The 15,476-nt window shown below is 37.0% G+C and overlaps 2 protein-coding genes and 1 long non-coding RNA gene across 3 annotated transcripts in view; 2 read left to right on the top strand and 1 right to left on the bottom strand.

Moving 5' to 3' along the window:
* LOC127508849 (gastrula zinc finger protein XlCGF8.2DB-like) overlaps positions 1-15,476 on the top strand; it is a 537,748-nt gene that overhangs the window by 217,389 nt on the left and 304,883 nt on the right. The window lies entirely within an intron of this gene.
* LOC127508848 (uncharacterized) overlaps positions 1-15,476 on the top strand; it is a 630,120-nt gene that overhangs the window by 374,419 nt on the left and 240,225 nt on the right. The window lies entirely within an intron of this gene.
* LOC127508951 (uncharacterized) lies at positions 6,990-8,334 on the bottom strand. Its single transcript, XR_007929028.1, has 3 exons — positions 7,853-8,334; positions 7,634-7,727; positions 6,990-7,491 (listed from the first exon to the last, which is right to left on the bottom strand). It is a non-coding gene; the product is annotated as an uncharacterized LOC127508951 (long non-coding RNA).

Raw genomic sequence — 15,476 nt, 5'->3', positions numbered from 1 at the left:
ATCCTCTGTCACTTGTAAATGTAACACGCGCTGTCATTGGACAGTGAGAACAACTATTCGTCAGAGCCGTCAAATATGAGAGTTGAGACACTCTGGCCACGTCCGAAACCGCCTACTTCTCTACTATATAGTAGGTTTTTTCCTGACAAAATTAAAATGAAAATTAAAATGTTTAAACAGATCAAATAATAAATCAAAGTTTCAAAACAGCTGCTCAAGTGATAAATCAAATTCTCAAATGCAATTTCATTTCTTCATTCAGGGAAGCAGGAACTGTATCAATAATCAAATTAAAACTCATTTGTATTTGATTTTTAATTTTCATTATAAACCTGTCATAATTAAATCTATAATTCAATGCTCAAATCATAAATCAAATGCAAATGTCAATCAAGTAGCGTGGGCGGAGCTTTGAGACGGAAGAGATCAAGGTATGTGACGATGAGCAGCACTACAGCTTTTCAAAGTGTAATTTCAGATTTGTGTGTCCTAAGATGTGTTCTTGGGAAGATTGAATGAAAATGTTGTGGAGTCAACAGTGGAATATCTCCTTGAGAGAATGGGGGAAATATCGCCCCCTACAGACACCGAGGTCAACAATAAAGCCATTGCCAGAATTTCCTGATAATTTACTCAGCCCCATGTGATCAAAGATGTTCATGCCTTTCTTACATAATTCGTGAAGTTGTGGTTGTTAGTGCTAGACATTTGTGGTTAAATTATTTTTTTTAGAAAATGTCCGATGGTTTCTCTAGATAAGACTCTTATTCCTCTTCTGGGATCATGTAGAGCTCTTTGAAGCTGCACTGAAACTGACATTTGGACCTTCAACCCGTTGAACCCCAGTGAAGTCCACTATATGGAGAAAAATCCTGGAATGTTTTCCTCAAAAACCTTCATTTCTTTTCAACTGAAGAAAGACGAACATCTTGGATGACATGGGGGTGAGTAAATTATCAGGAAATTTAATTCTGAAATGAACTAATCCTTTAAAGTGAAAGATAGTTTAAAAATGTAAATTCTGTCATACTTTACTAGAGCCTAAAGTATATTATCACAGCACCACCTGACACCAGAAGTGGGAGCCGCTTAGAACAAAGAGAAGAAAAGCATGTGAACATTTAAAATGGGTCATTATTATGACATCAACAGGAATGCAATACAATTATAAAAGTATTACAACTGTATACATTGAAAATATAAACCATAATTTTAAACAATTAAAAATATAATTGTATGCAAACAAGAACTTGTATAAACTAATGTTAACACATTTTTTAAATGACATTTATCATTTTGAGCAACAATACAAGACAGAAAACCCTTTTAACTTTTTTTTTTTGTATTTTTACTGACCACATGAGCAGCGCTTTCATGTTCACAGGAACACAGAACTAACACCATAAATAAAACACCATCTACATGCATGAGATTTATCAATGAGGTGCCAATTACTGTCCGAATAGTGACAGAATTTACCTTTGAGTTTATAATCGATGAACAAAATGCCAGCAAACTAACTGTTCTGGCAGCAGAAAGTCTTTGCATAGGTGGAGGATAGTGGTCCATGAAGGAATAGATGGCTTCAGCAGGATGATTGTGTACAAAAAACAGTGCTTCTGTTGTGCTGCACAGTTTCATGGAAGCTGTGAATGGCTTTGGATTCTCCTCCAGAGTGTGATCCGATAAGAGCCGGGAGGATGTTGATGTGGCCTACTTCATGGTGTCCAATCGAGGGGAAAACCCACACTCCCACATCACAGAGCGCAGGGTCCATAACCAAAGGTTTTTTCCTTTTATCATTACTCAAAGTCATATGCCATTACGTGATTAAATCTCAGCATCTAAAGTTAAGACTCGGGGTTTGTTAGACTGTAAAGAAATGCTGATGTGGATTGAAAATATTCTATCATTTCTGCATATTTTAGAAGAAATGCTGCATTAAAAATGCAGGTGTGCCAATGATCTACGTTATCACAATACATCAGGGCCTGTTGTCTAAGGAGGAAGCATTGATGTTATCATTAAAGGATCGAGAGACTGTGGAAAGATGTTTACCAGCATGTTCTGGACCCGTTCTCCTGTCTCTTCTTGATTTGGAGGCACATGGCACATTAAATCCTGACAATGAGCTGCATCTTTTTGCACTGCATTGGACCTACACAGTAAATTTTGCAGTGTTAAATTAACTCTTTAAGAGTTAAATTTAACACTGGGTCCGAGTGTATTTGGTCCCACTCAGAATTGGTGATTAATTTACTCTTGTCATAGTGTTAAATTTTCAGAGTAAAATTAACTATTTTGAGTAAAAATTTAACACTGGCCGACACTGGACAGTGTTACCTACGTTTAACACTAAGGGGAAATTAACTCTTATTAGGTGTTAATATTTCACTAATGTAGAGTTTATTTACAACTTTAATATTGAAAAATTCTCTCAGAGTAAAATTCTTAAAACCCATTTGGTGTTGCAACAGGTTAATAAGTGTCAGTATTTCTCTTTGTGGTCCAAGTACAGTAAAACAATTACTCTTCTACAATGTCAAATGAACTCTTAAAACATGTTTTCAAAACAAAGAAAACAACATTAACAATGTCACATTTAAAACATTTATTAAAACAAGAGTCAGGCTCAGGAAACATTCAAATACACAAAAATACATCATGTCTGCATTAAATGGCAATATGGCACTACATGCAGTGCAGAATCTGTTGTACCATATTTCATCTGAAGATCAAATGGTTTGAAATAACAGCTCATTAACATTCACTACCTTAAAAACTCTGTTTGGATGCAGTCTGACTGTAAAAGCATAGTAATGGTCATCAAAACATACAGTTTCCATCAGTGTTCCACACAACAGCACATTTTCATCTTTCACAGCAATAGTCTTGATCTTACAAAACACTGGCATCTCACATGCTACTTCTGTACAGATAATAAAGTCTGGGCGATACTCTGTGCCATGGTGTTTGATCCACTTTACAGAATAGACAACATCTGACATTACCACTCCTAGTTTGGAAGCAATTTCTTGGCCACCTTTAAGTTCACTGAGTTCTACCATCTTCCCTGGGCCAAAAGACAATCTGTACTGGCTAAAAGACTCCCAGTGCATCGAAGTACAAAATTGGTGCTTTTTGGCTAGTGTTTTGGTGATGTTTTTGAAACTTTTTAATTGTGTTTTAAAAAAATTTATGTTTAGCTTCATAACGCATACACCACATGTGCAGAATTGGTCCAATTTTTCTTATACACTGTGGGTAATGGATCATTATATGATGCTTTGGCAAAAGACTTCTTTCAGGAAACAAGTTTTTGAATAGCTGGTGATGTTCAATTATTAAATGTTTAAGATAAATGGTCATGCCCTCTGTTAAGACTGGTGAAAATACGATATTAACAATTTGCAAAAGTAAAATCAGAAGATGCCAGTGTTTATCATCTCTTTGCACTAAATCACCAAATAATAGGGGCATGTTGCGCAACAAGCACCAAGATTGGATGGCATTTAAACCCAAATTGTTGCTTCCATCAAACAATTTGACCATTGGAGGACGGTTCCTCTGCTGATTGTAACCATAGTCAAAAGCATGTACCCTACCAGCAAGATCATCAGTGCTCAGAAAATTATGCTGAATGTACTGCAGAACAAGTTTTACCTCTAGCTGAGCAACTCCTTCTAGAATGTCGTGCATTATATCCACAGCGAAATTGTTGGCTGTGTTGAAATACTTGAGTGAATTCAACAAACATGTACGTTTGACACCATAAACATGAGGTAGGGTACAATCAGTTTTTAAAGTTTCACAGTGCAAAGCATGCATCTCAGCTGTTCTTAATACAACCTCAGGGCTGTCTTCACAGAACACCGACTGAAAATGATGTTTCTCAAGAAGACAGAAACGACAGCTATATTGAGCCCCAAATGACTCAAGAAACCCAAACAAGCTGTGCAAGCCAAGATTATCCCCAGTGGCTTGAATAACTGTACCCCTAATACAACTTCCAGACACTGGATTCTTAACCCCTTCAATCTCAAGTACTTTCAAATCATTTACTAGAGGCTCAAGTATAGAATTAAAACCATAGCGCCTAATATCCTGTGCATGAAAGAGGGCACATAAATGAATATTCACCAATGAGGAGTTAAAAACTGGGGGGAAATTCCTTAATGTAAAATAGATTGCACCTAATTTGTGTATACCTTTTTTGGATCCCAAAGGATTAGCGGTCTCAAAATCGTCATAAAATAACTGAATTTGTAAGGCATCATTTTCTGTATAAAATAGGGGATTACTTTTAAAATATGCCGCATCACTTAAGTCAACATAAATGCCTTCCTTTGGAAACTGCCTGGGTTTAAACAAATCAATAAGTAGCGGATTTTGTAAAATTGCCTTTAGTGTTTCTAAAATGGGAATATAAGCAAATTGATCAGTTACAACAACTTGATCAAACAAACCTGTGGTTTTATTTCTCCTGCTGTCAAATCTTGTGCCAAGCACTATTTCGCTTGGTTCAACAATTCCCCATTTTTCCGTAAAGAGTCTCTTTCGTTTGGCTTCAGAATTTAACATAGTAAATGGATTTTCCAAGTTTTGAAATGAATTTTCTATCTTTCTTTTAGTAGCAGTGTCCTGTGGAGACCGACAGAGCAAAGCTGCATCCTGGGCCTGACTATGAATCTCAAAAACCATTTCTTCCATAGATGAAACAAAACCACTTATAGCAGACTGACTTAAACCAGCAACTTTTAGTTGTGCAACAGCAGATGCACACATATCGAAAGTGCTCTTATTTGACTTTAACAATTCAGATGTTGTGGCCACCTCTCCGGCACTGCCAATCTGATCAAGTATTTCAGCATTACTTTGTCCATCTGCCTTGGCAGTCTCCTGGCTATCAATGGTGTCAAAATTCTGCTCACTGACATTTTGATCAGCATGTTTTGTGTGCAGATATTTCCAAAAACCTGAAAAAGTACCAAACACAGAACCACAACCTGACTCTATGCACTTAAGGTGAAGATTCTTTCCAGGAACTAAACCATGAACTAATCTGAAGTGCCTAAGAAGTATTTTTGAACCATTTAACTCTGACAAACAAAACACTTCATGAGGACAGAAAATCTTAACGGACCTAGCTAAGCAGCCTTGCTCTGACCTCAGCAACACGAGGACTCTCTTTCACTTTGCCAACATCTATGTTGTACACAGTGGTCTGAATGAAAGTGTACATGTTGTGTAGCATAGTATTGTAAGATGTGCCAAACACAAAGTGTGCCTTAAACAGTTCGTCAAAGGCACCAAGAGAAGAGGTTGACTTGCATGGAATGGCATGCTGATCGAGAACGATGAAGAACTGGTGAACTGAATTCTTCTGAGGTCCCACGGCCAGGAGATAGGGCTGAGCACTAGCAGTGACGTCTCGAAGATGCTCCTCAATGTTTGTTCCACTCTGAGAAGACAAAGCAAATTGTACAAAACCATCACTGATATGTTAAACAATAGAAACTTACAACGGAGAAAAAAAAAAAAAAAGAAAAAAAAAACCTTCTTAAAGACAACAAGATGTTTCTCTGCTTGAGAGGCAGACACCTTTCCTGGTCTCTTTCGGCCTTGGGCAGAAGGTGGGATCAGATGCAACAGCAGTAGTATAGAAGAGAGGTCAGAGTCCCAAACTGTTTAGACAGTATATGTTAGGAAAACGTCAATAATGAAAACTGAAACTAAATAAATAATATGAAAAAATTAATGGGAACTAAATATTTCCCCCTTATGTTCCTTAAAATATTACACAAACATTATTAAAATTAGTAATATTAAATTAATCTGAAACATCTTACCAAAATTAACACCCTCTTCTGAGTCATCAGGAAATTGAGCTGCTAGCAGGAGTTCTTCTACATCACTGGTGGTTGGAAGCTTTCTGGACTGCTGAATCACTTTTTTCTTGAATGCAGTCGTCCACTTCTCCAGTAGCTTGCCTGACACTCCTTCTCCAAACATCAGAACAAAGTCTTGCTCAATCTAAGAAAAGGAATCATTATTAAATATAAACCCCTGCAAGCATTGAACAAACTTATTTTAGACAACAGCAATGCATTTTTTTTTAAATCCTTAAAAATATGATCATAAAACACTTTACCAAGCCTTTAACGTCTTTGAAACGTGGAAAAACTGTCAATATATCGCTTGACTGCATAGGGTCCAGAACCAATTTGCGGCGATAGTCAAATGTCAATTTCATCTTCTTCTTGACTGTGTCCTCATCAGCAGAATGTTTCATGAATGCAATTGCTTCCTTGCATTCATCTTCACTCAAGACAATCTCTGGAGTAAACTCTGACTCCCGTCTTACAGTTGGTCCACCAGACATCCCCTCAGAAGATGATTTTTGTCCTGATGAATAAAGCATCTTGCTAGCTTCAAAACTGCTTAGAGAATGCCATATGCAGTTAATACTTTATATATATATAAAAAAAAAAAAAAAAGCGGAAGCTCATCTTTTTATAAATAAAATGCCACAGTTAAAGGGATAGTTTACCCAAAAATGAAATGTGATGTTTATCTGCTTACCCCCAGGGCATCCAAGATGTAGGTGACTTTGTTTCTTCAGTAGAACACAAATGATGATTTTTAACTCCAACCGTTGCGGTCTATCAGTTGTATAATGCATGTCAATGGGAACTCCATCTATAAGAGTCAAAAAAACATGCACAGACAAATCCAAATTAAACTCTGCAGCTCGTGACGACACGTTGATGTCCTAAGACACGAAACGATCGGTTTGTGCGAGAAACCGAACAGTATTTATATCATTTTTTACCTCTAAAACTCTGATCGCGCTCTGACAGCAGAAGTGATGTCTCTCACTCATTGAAGCAAAGCGCGAGTGATCACTTCCGTCATCGGAACGCATCTTTTGACCTCACTAACCGGATGCTGAACACAGTTGGACATAGTGGTGTATTAGAGGTAAAAAAATTATATAAATACTGTTCGGTTTCTCGCACATACCAATTGTTTCTCGTCTTAGGACATCAATGTGTCGTCACGAGCCGCAGGGTTTAATTTGGATTTGTCTGTCGTGTTTGACTCTTACAGATTGTGTTACCATTTCAATGCATTATTTGAGCGACAGACGGCAACAGTTGGAGTTAAAAATCATCATTTGTGTTCTACTGAAGAAACAAAGTCACCTACATCTTGGATGCCCTGGGGGTAAGCAGATAAACATCAAATTTTCATTTTTGGGTAAACTATCCCTTTAAGACAACTCAGTAGCAACAAAACTGCTGTGAAATATGGCACAATGAGCTATGGGGAAAAAAAAAAAAAAAAAAAAGAATAAATAAAACAGGCGATTTCTGAATTTCATTCTGTACCTTCAAATGATGCTCGCCGTTCTTTAGCCAAGCCTCTCTGTATAGTTTTGATTCTCCATGCCAAGTACCCAGTGCCACTCTCACCGTCATAGTAATGCTCCTTGAATAACAAAGATACAGAAAGAGAGAAAAAAAAAAGTGTTAAATCAATAGCAAAATTCACCACCTGTATTATGGGTGTGTGATCAACATTTAAGACATGTCAACATAGAAATGAAATTCAAAAATAGTGTGATACTTACATAGCCATTTTTAGAGAAGGGGTCACTGAGGTAAGGGAACAAAGCCACAATTCCTCTGGCGTATTTTTCTTTAACCTGCCGTGGTGGTGATGTACTGTAGAATTAAAAAAAAAAAAAAAAAAAAAAAAACACCCATCTTTAGCCCAGGTTCAAAAAGCAAAAGATGATAGAACTACAGTGAGAGATCATATATACACCAGTTAATTATATGCAGATTACCCATTCTTTTCTGTCATGTCAGCTGCCAGGATGTTCACCATTTTCCTTCTCGTTTCATCCCCCAAAGTTTTAGTTCGGTTGTATTCATTTATTACACGCTCCCCACCAGGTTTCTGGACAAGAATGGATTCCACCAACAAACAAACAAAACAAAGCATGAATATGGCATTTTAAGAACAAAGCATAACCTTAATTTTTGTTTAAATATGTTTTGTTTTTTTTTAAGATTGATGAATTATATCTTTTCCCCAATAAATAACAACAATTTGATGCTCACCTTTTTAGCTTCATGATCTAGCCTCATTCTTTTACTTGAAGAGCTTTCTTCAATAATCACCGTGTCCTGTGAATCAGTGGAGTCAATAGATGAAGACCGATTTAACTGCACAGGAGAGGCTTGTGGGGAGGCATGTGGAGAGGCAGATTCCAAGTCTAGTTCCATAAAGGGTGGAAAAAAATCTTCACAATACTAAAAAATAAGCACTAAGAAAATTTCTAGCAAGTAATGTAATAAATACAAACCTGCACCATGTTTTATGGTGAGAACTCCAACTGATGGATCTTTAACTACATCCTCAAAAACATCATCATCCACATCCGTCCCTGATTCATCAACAACCATCACATTCTCGGGTACAGTTGGGACACCGAACTGGAAAAAGATATGCAAATTAATGAGAAAAGGCATTACATATTAAAATGTTGATCAGTTTTTGCATTTGCTCTGATGTTCAGAGTTACCAGTGACAGTATATACAGGGCTTGACGCTTACTTTTTTCCCCTAGGAGCACCTGTGCTTCTCAGTTGCATTTAGAAACTTTAGGGGCAAAACTAACTATTTCTGCTTTGAAGCTTTCATTTTAATTTTAGATAGTTTTAATAATTTTGTTGTTTTTGTCATTTATTAGGTTTTGTTAATTTTTATTTCAGTTTTAGTTTGGTACATCAGGTTAATGAAACGTAAAGGGTTAGTTCACACAAAAATGAAAATTCTGTCATTAATTACTCACCCTCATGTCGTTCCACATAATAACCGCGTGGAAACTGGACAAACTGCCAAACTTTTATTTATAAACAAGCACGAAATACACCGGGACTCTTATTTTGAAATGTTTATGCTTTATTACTGCAGGCTGCTCAATCAAATTCAGAGAGAGATAAAATATGCATTCTTACAACCGTATACAACATATTACAATATAAACACTGTGACGTGAACATTGTCATAATTGATCAGCATTAGTTCATAAGCAATCGCTTGGCATAAATGTGCGTCACTGATTAAGAATTAATGCTGCGCGAGCATGTCGAACGCACAACAGCGCCGCGTTCAGGCTTTTAAACGTTAAGCGCTAACATTTATTTAATGAAATCAAATAGCCTTGAGAAGTTTAATATTCACATTAGGCAGTATCGCGATTTATGGCTTATCTTTCCATTCCCAAAATATAAGAAGCCTTAAAATGACTATTAAGACATTTGTTATGCCATTTAAGGTATTGAAGACATTTTATGATATTACATTCAAGAAAACTGATCGCAGGGATTTTTTTATTCGTACAGGTGCTCCAAAATAAATTTTAGAGTTCGCACACAGCTATTTTCAGTCACAAATGCAACTGAAACGCTCGCACTGTCGAGCCCTGAATATACATATATTTAAATAAAATGACCAAATAACAAAAAAGCAATGGAAATATAATTTTTAAACCTAAAATAAAATAGTAAAAGTTAAAAAGTATTTTTTTTTTTCTTACCAGCAGACAAAAACTCCTTCCGGCTCAGCTCGGTTATTTTAACAAATTTCTGGGCATTCCCAAGTTTCACTCTACATTTACTCTTAAGGAGTTAACTTAACAACAAATAGTGAAAGATACCCTCTAGTGTTGGTGAAAATTATCAGAGTTAATTCTGCCTCGTTAACTTTACTCTGTTAAGCTCCGCCCCTCAAGCTAACGTCAAGGATCTGAACAGAAGTTTCTCGTCGTCGTTGCAACCGCCATTTTCTTTCACCTCGCACCAAAAGGTGAGCTCTTTTAAGTAACGTTTTAAAACATCACTTTTGAATAAATGTGCTAATATTACAGCATAGGTTGTAATTTGATGAACTTTGTGTAATTTGGTAGGGTCAAACTCCGAATAGAACTTGCAACTTCGCAGTATGGTGGAGAATTTTATTTTCGTCAGAGTGTGGTAATGATAAATCTTAAATTATGTCAATGAAAGTGAAACTATGTCAAAACATATCACAAATCCTGGAATAAAGATGGGAATATGGTCTTGATTTGCTTTTGATAACTAGATGCTTTGTATAATGTGTGAAAAAAGATGGGCCATGGACTTGCCAACAACAAACTTCAGCTACTGTAGCAGTCCCTTAATATATGAAAATATGACACATAAGAAAGCTATTCTCAGTCTTAAAGATTTTGACATTTTACCACTCTTTGAATTTTAATGCCTTTTTTTTATTTACTTAAAACTATTTTTATAACAACAAAAAGTTGTCTTTTTACATACAGTGGCCCCCAAATTATTTGCACCGCATCACACTCACACTATATAAGACACACTCACACACACACACATCGCGAAGTCTTGATTTGCCGAGGTGATCATTTCTGAGCGTTTTTCTGTGGACTGTTTATCTGTTACCGATTGGACTGTTTATTCCCTGCGACCCTTTGCTGCCTACCCTGATCTTTGCCTGTTTCCTGGACTGTGATTGTTTGCTGCCTGCCCTGATCCTTGCCTGTACCCTGACTCTGTTTGTCTGCCGCCTGCCCCGACCATTGCCTGTTACTGTTTATGCCTCTGCCTTTGCCCTGTCTACTCTGTAAGTACTTTTAATAAACTAGCTGCAAATGGATCCACATTCTGTCGACCCATCATTACATTTGCCAACAACAACAACATCAAATCATTTGTCACTTTGAGAAGGGCAGTTTCAGTGCTATGCAGACCTAAAACCAGACTGAAATTCATCAGAAATGTTGTTTTCATTTAAAAATGTCAAAAGTTGATTAAGAACCACCTTCTCCATTATTTTAGCCAAAAAGGGCAATTTTGAGATCGGTCTATACTGAACACTGAAGAGTCCAGACTTGTTTATTTTTTAAGAAGCTACACCAGCTGCCACCTGAATGTTGCTGTGCCAATTCTTCGATTGTATTTCGAAGATGGATCTGACCTTCATCCCAGTCTCCGGCTTTCACGACAGACCATCACATCCCTCGTTGCTGCTTTGAAGTCAGATTCTGACAATGGCTGTGTAAGGGTGGACCTCCTACAGGGGTTCAGGCTGTAGGGTTGCCGAGCGACTAAAGAAACATTATCAGCAAGATGGCAGAAAACTGTACATTTCTTGTCTATAACCACCCACTGCAACTTACACCAACGACGGAAATAAGCGCAGTTATAATAGCAAAATATGTGGGAGAGCGTTGACAATATTGTATTGCAATAGGGAGCACATTAATGTTAATACTAAATCAAAACTAGTTAGCACATCATTTGTAATAGAAAGGGTTTAATGACAATATCTGATTATGGTTACACTTAAAATAATTACAAAATAGATGTATGAGATGATAAAATCATATACCATTAATCGTACCCAGCATGTATGTCAAAAGTTACCTGAGAGATAGAGAGAGAGTGAAAGAGAAAGAGAGAGAGAGAGAGCAAGAGAGGGCCAGAGAGAATGCCCAAGAAAAGCCAAGAATCAAAGACCCAGAGCAACAGTTACAATCTTATTTTATCCCTTCCTTGACCATGTGACTGAAACCAAAATATGAGACATTCAAACTGACCAATCAGGACATTAAAACTTCCCCCACTGTACTAAAGGTGTGACCATTTGTAGACCCCCGATGTATATACATTTTGGTCTACAGACCTTGATCACCTTCAACACCTTTGTGCCTTCCAGATGGCCGTTGTAGCAAGAGAGAGGGGGTTGAGACAGTAAAGCAAATGTCTTTGTTCGTTTTAAAATATCTTAAGATATTTTCAGTCTTACAGATCCCTCCTTGGCACCCTTGGCCACACTCATGGAGTCCAAAGGTGGCACAGTCCACAAAGACATGCTATCTGTTGTGTGTAGATGTCATCTTCAGACTTCTCGTCCAGACTTGTTGCAATAGCAGTTGGTCAGTCTTTGTTCTCCTTTCAGTCCTGTGAGAGATCTTCATCGAATGGTGTTGCACTGCTCATTGATATGCAAATCATCCATCAAACACTTCACACCTTTACAATTGTGATGTAAATTTGGTCCTGTTTTTGTAACAGGGAGCCAGCTTGAAGATGTGAGTATGAGGTGTGATCTGGCTCAAAATCTTTCAACACCAATGTTTTTGTTAAGGAGCATGATAAAAAGTGCAAAGTTCAGAGTTACTGAATCCTGTTGTGAGGAAAGCATTTTCATGGTTAATACAATTGTGAATCACATTATAGCCACATGGCGATTCTAGAAATTGCAATACAATTCCAGTACTACACTTATTATTCTAATTAACACAAGATACATGGCCTAGAATGGATAACATCTACAACCTTTAACCTAAGTGTTTCATACAACACTTACAGTAAAGCAATCGTGTGTTTTAAAGAATAAACTCAGCTAGTCTATGTGTACATATAGTATCACAAATTTAATGTGTGTTCTATGAGCACAATGTCTTTAGCACAATTACAAATTTGGAAATACAAACAGGATCATTGCAATTTGGATGTTTAACTATTAAACTTATTGCTATTGGGCTGCTAATCCACTAGCAAGTGAAGTCAGTAGCTGGAGGCCTTGCATGAACAATGCAGTTAACTCACTAAGAGATTTACCTGCAAATGAGCGTTGATCTTTGCTCTTAGAAAGTGGTTTCCTGTTTTTCTGAAAATAAGGTGGAGGTCTACCCCTATCCAGTGACCAGCATTTTTCCTCTGTATGGCCTGTTTTCTGACAGGAACTGCAAAACCTGTTCTCTTTGCCACAGGGTTGTTTGCTGTGTTCTCCTGGAGTTTGAGGATTTTCATGACTCTCTAATGCTCGCACACCATGCATTCTGGTACAGGACTCTGCGCTATTACGGTGCTGCATCACCTTAAGAACTGAAATAGGCACACTTTCTTGAGCAGTGGCCTCTGAACAAAACATTCCAGATTCATTACAGCAAGTCACCTCATCTAAGAAGTGAACATGCTTTTTAGCCCCATCGCTGTTAAGCATTTTGGGAGACTTTTTAGCATTTAGCTTAGCCATGAGATCTGCAATGGTCTCCTTGTGTTTTTTACACTTTTCAGTCAGAGCTAACTGCTCAGCTAGTAAATTATCTAGCTGTGTTTGAAGATCCCGAATCTTTGCCTCTGACTTTTGGGCCTCAGCATTTTTAGAAAGCACTTCTTTACATTTAGCATCTATACTTGAAAATAGATGTGTGGTCACATCACGCAGCCGCGCACAACTTATGAAGTTTAAAGCCTCAATTATTTCGCCACGTTTTGATTTATTTTGATGTTTGCCAATTATGTCCCACCATTTGAGCATTTCATCATCTGAACATTTAATCCCAATATATTGTTTCTTGAGTTTGCACAAAGTAGGCTCAACTTTTTTGCTCCATAAAGCAAACAATGCGTCACTCTTTTCAGAAATGTTCCCTTCCATCCCTGAGGAGATCTGAATATCATACCATTAAACAATGAAGACAAACTTACCCATTCCTTGTTGAGAACGTCAGCTTTAATCCATTCACAAGATCAACTGTGAACAAATGTCCTCATTCTGATGACCGATCAAAGTAGATTTCAGAAAACTCACTGCAAGGGAGCAGGAGAGGATGTGCGGGACAATCTGGCTGCAGCTGTGTCCACACCAGACAGCTGTGTGTGTGCTCTTCATGAGCATGATTAGCATGACCTGGAAGACAATTTAACAGGTTTAACAGGTTAAGACTCTGCAAATCAGTTCTTGTTCTCAGATTGACATTGTTTAAGCTTCTCTATGTTGGCTGGTTAATATGTAAATAGTTAGAGGTGTGTGTGTGTGTGTGTGTGTGTGTGTGTGTGTGTGTGTGTGGGCACAGCCCACAGGGTGTTGTAATGCGAAAAGTGCAGTAGCAGTAGATAGAAAGAGGTGCACTGCAACTGTGTGCATCCTTCTTGCTTACTGCTCACTGCCACTGTCAGCCCTAGTGATGAAAAAAAATAGTTTTTTCAGGGTTTCTGCGGGTTTTATAAAGGTAAATTAAAGAAAATTTTAAAGAAAGTTTACTGAATAATTTGAAGGGAATACAACTCATCAATATGTTCTCTAAATGTAAATTCATAGGGAGCAGACATAGCAACACTTGAAAGTTTACTAACACTTCAAAAACAACAATTAGATTTGTACTGATCTCCATTACTTTAATTTTACAAACAAATAGTTTAAGCTGTGAATAACTCCCAAACACTAGAATATGGAAATAACTTTTACTGTACTATCTATTTGTATTGGGACAAAAACTCAGGAACTTTAAAGTCATTCATTTTTGGCAGTGCATGTACATTTATTGCCCTGATGAACTTAAGATTGTCTGCTGTTTTAAGACCTTTTTAAGGCTTAAAATTGTGAAAGGGTAAATTAAGACTATTTAAGACTCACAAAAACCCTGTTTATAGATTTCCTCTGCCGGTGCACAGCCTCTCCATCACCAGACTCCTGTTGGGCCTCCTCGCAGCTGCACATGGTAACTGGGGGTTTTGCAGCCCCAGGCTAATCGACAGAAATCTCGGAGCTGCAGTGGTCCCCAGAGGTGACACCCACCAACCACTGTCACACTGCCTAAGGCTGTGTGTGTGAATTTGTATAACAATTCTTTGAAATTTTAGCTACATATCACAAATGTCACTTGTGGGTTATATTTATATTATTTATATATATTTGAGCTTAATTTTACAAATTACTTATTCCTGGGGTAATTGTCTGTGAAATTTTGGATTTCCAACCATCCCCCCTTTAAAAAAAAAAGTAAAGTCCTATAAATGGGAGTGCTAGAAGCAATTACATGTTAACCTGAAGAGCTTTTTGAAAACTGTCTGTTAAAGTTACCTGTCTGAATATGCTGAAGTTCATTTTCCTGACACCATTATAAAAATGTTTTAAGAAATTTCTATTAGGTGTTAATTAAAACTCTATTATACAACCTGATGCAAAAGTGATTTTGTCTTAAGCTTTGTACTCTTATTCTTGTAGATGTTAAATTAGAAAATAAATAAAATGAATACATTTTAAAGCTGTCTGGTCTTTTCTCTACAGTGCTGCACTTACTGTCAGTCAACGTTTTTTTATTTATTTATTTATTTTATATATATATATATATATATTCCCGCATTTAACGCTGGAAACTACTACAAAATCAGTGTGCACATAAGTGCTTTAAAAATAGTTACTCAATGCCAAATTCACCAAATCATCAATTTACAGCTGACAAAATCTAGCTACTGTAAAACTCTGGACATTAACATTGCAATAAAATGCTGATAAAACAGCATAAAACAAAGAAAGTCCCAACAAAAATAAATGGAAAGAAAGTATGTAGTTACTATTAATATTTTTTATTCAATTTTTTTTCTTCGCATAAAGCT

This window comes from Ctenopharyngodon idella, chromosome 3 (genome assembly GCF_019924925.1).
Source record: "Ctenopharyngodon idella isolate HZGC_01 chromosome 3, HZGC01, whole genome shotgun sequence".
Classification (NCBI taxonomy): domain Eukaryota; kingdom Metazoa; phylum Chordata; class Actinopteri; order Cypriniformes; family Xenocyprididae; genus Ctenopharyngodon; species Ctenopharyngodon idella.
The sequence above is the reverse complement of the archived record's forward strand: the minus strand, read 5'-3'. Positions and strand labels throughout refer to the sequence as shown.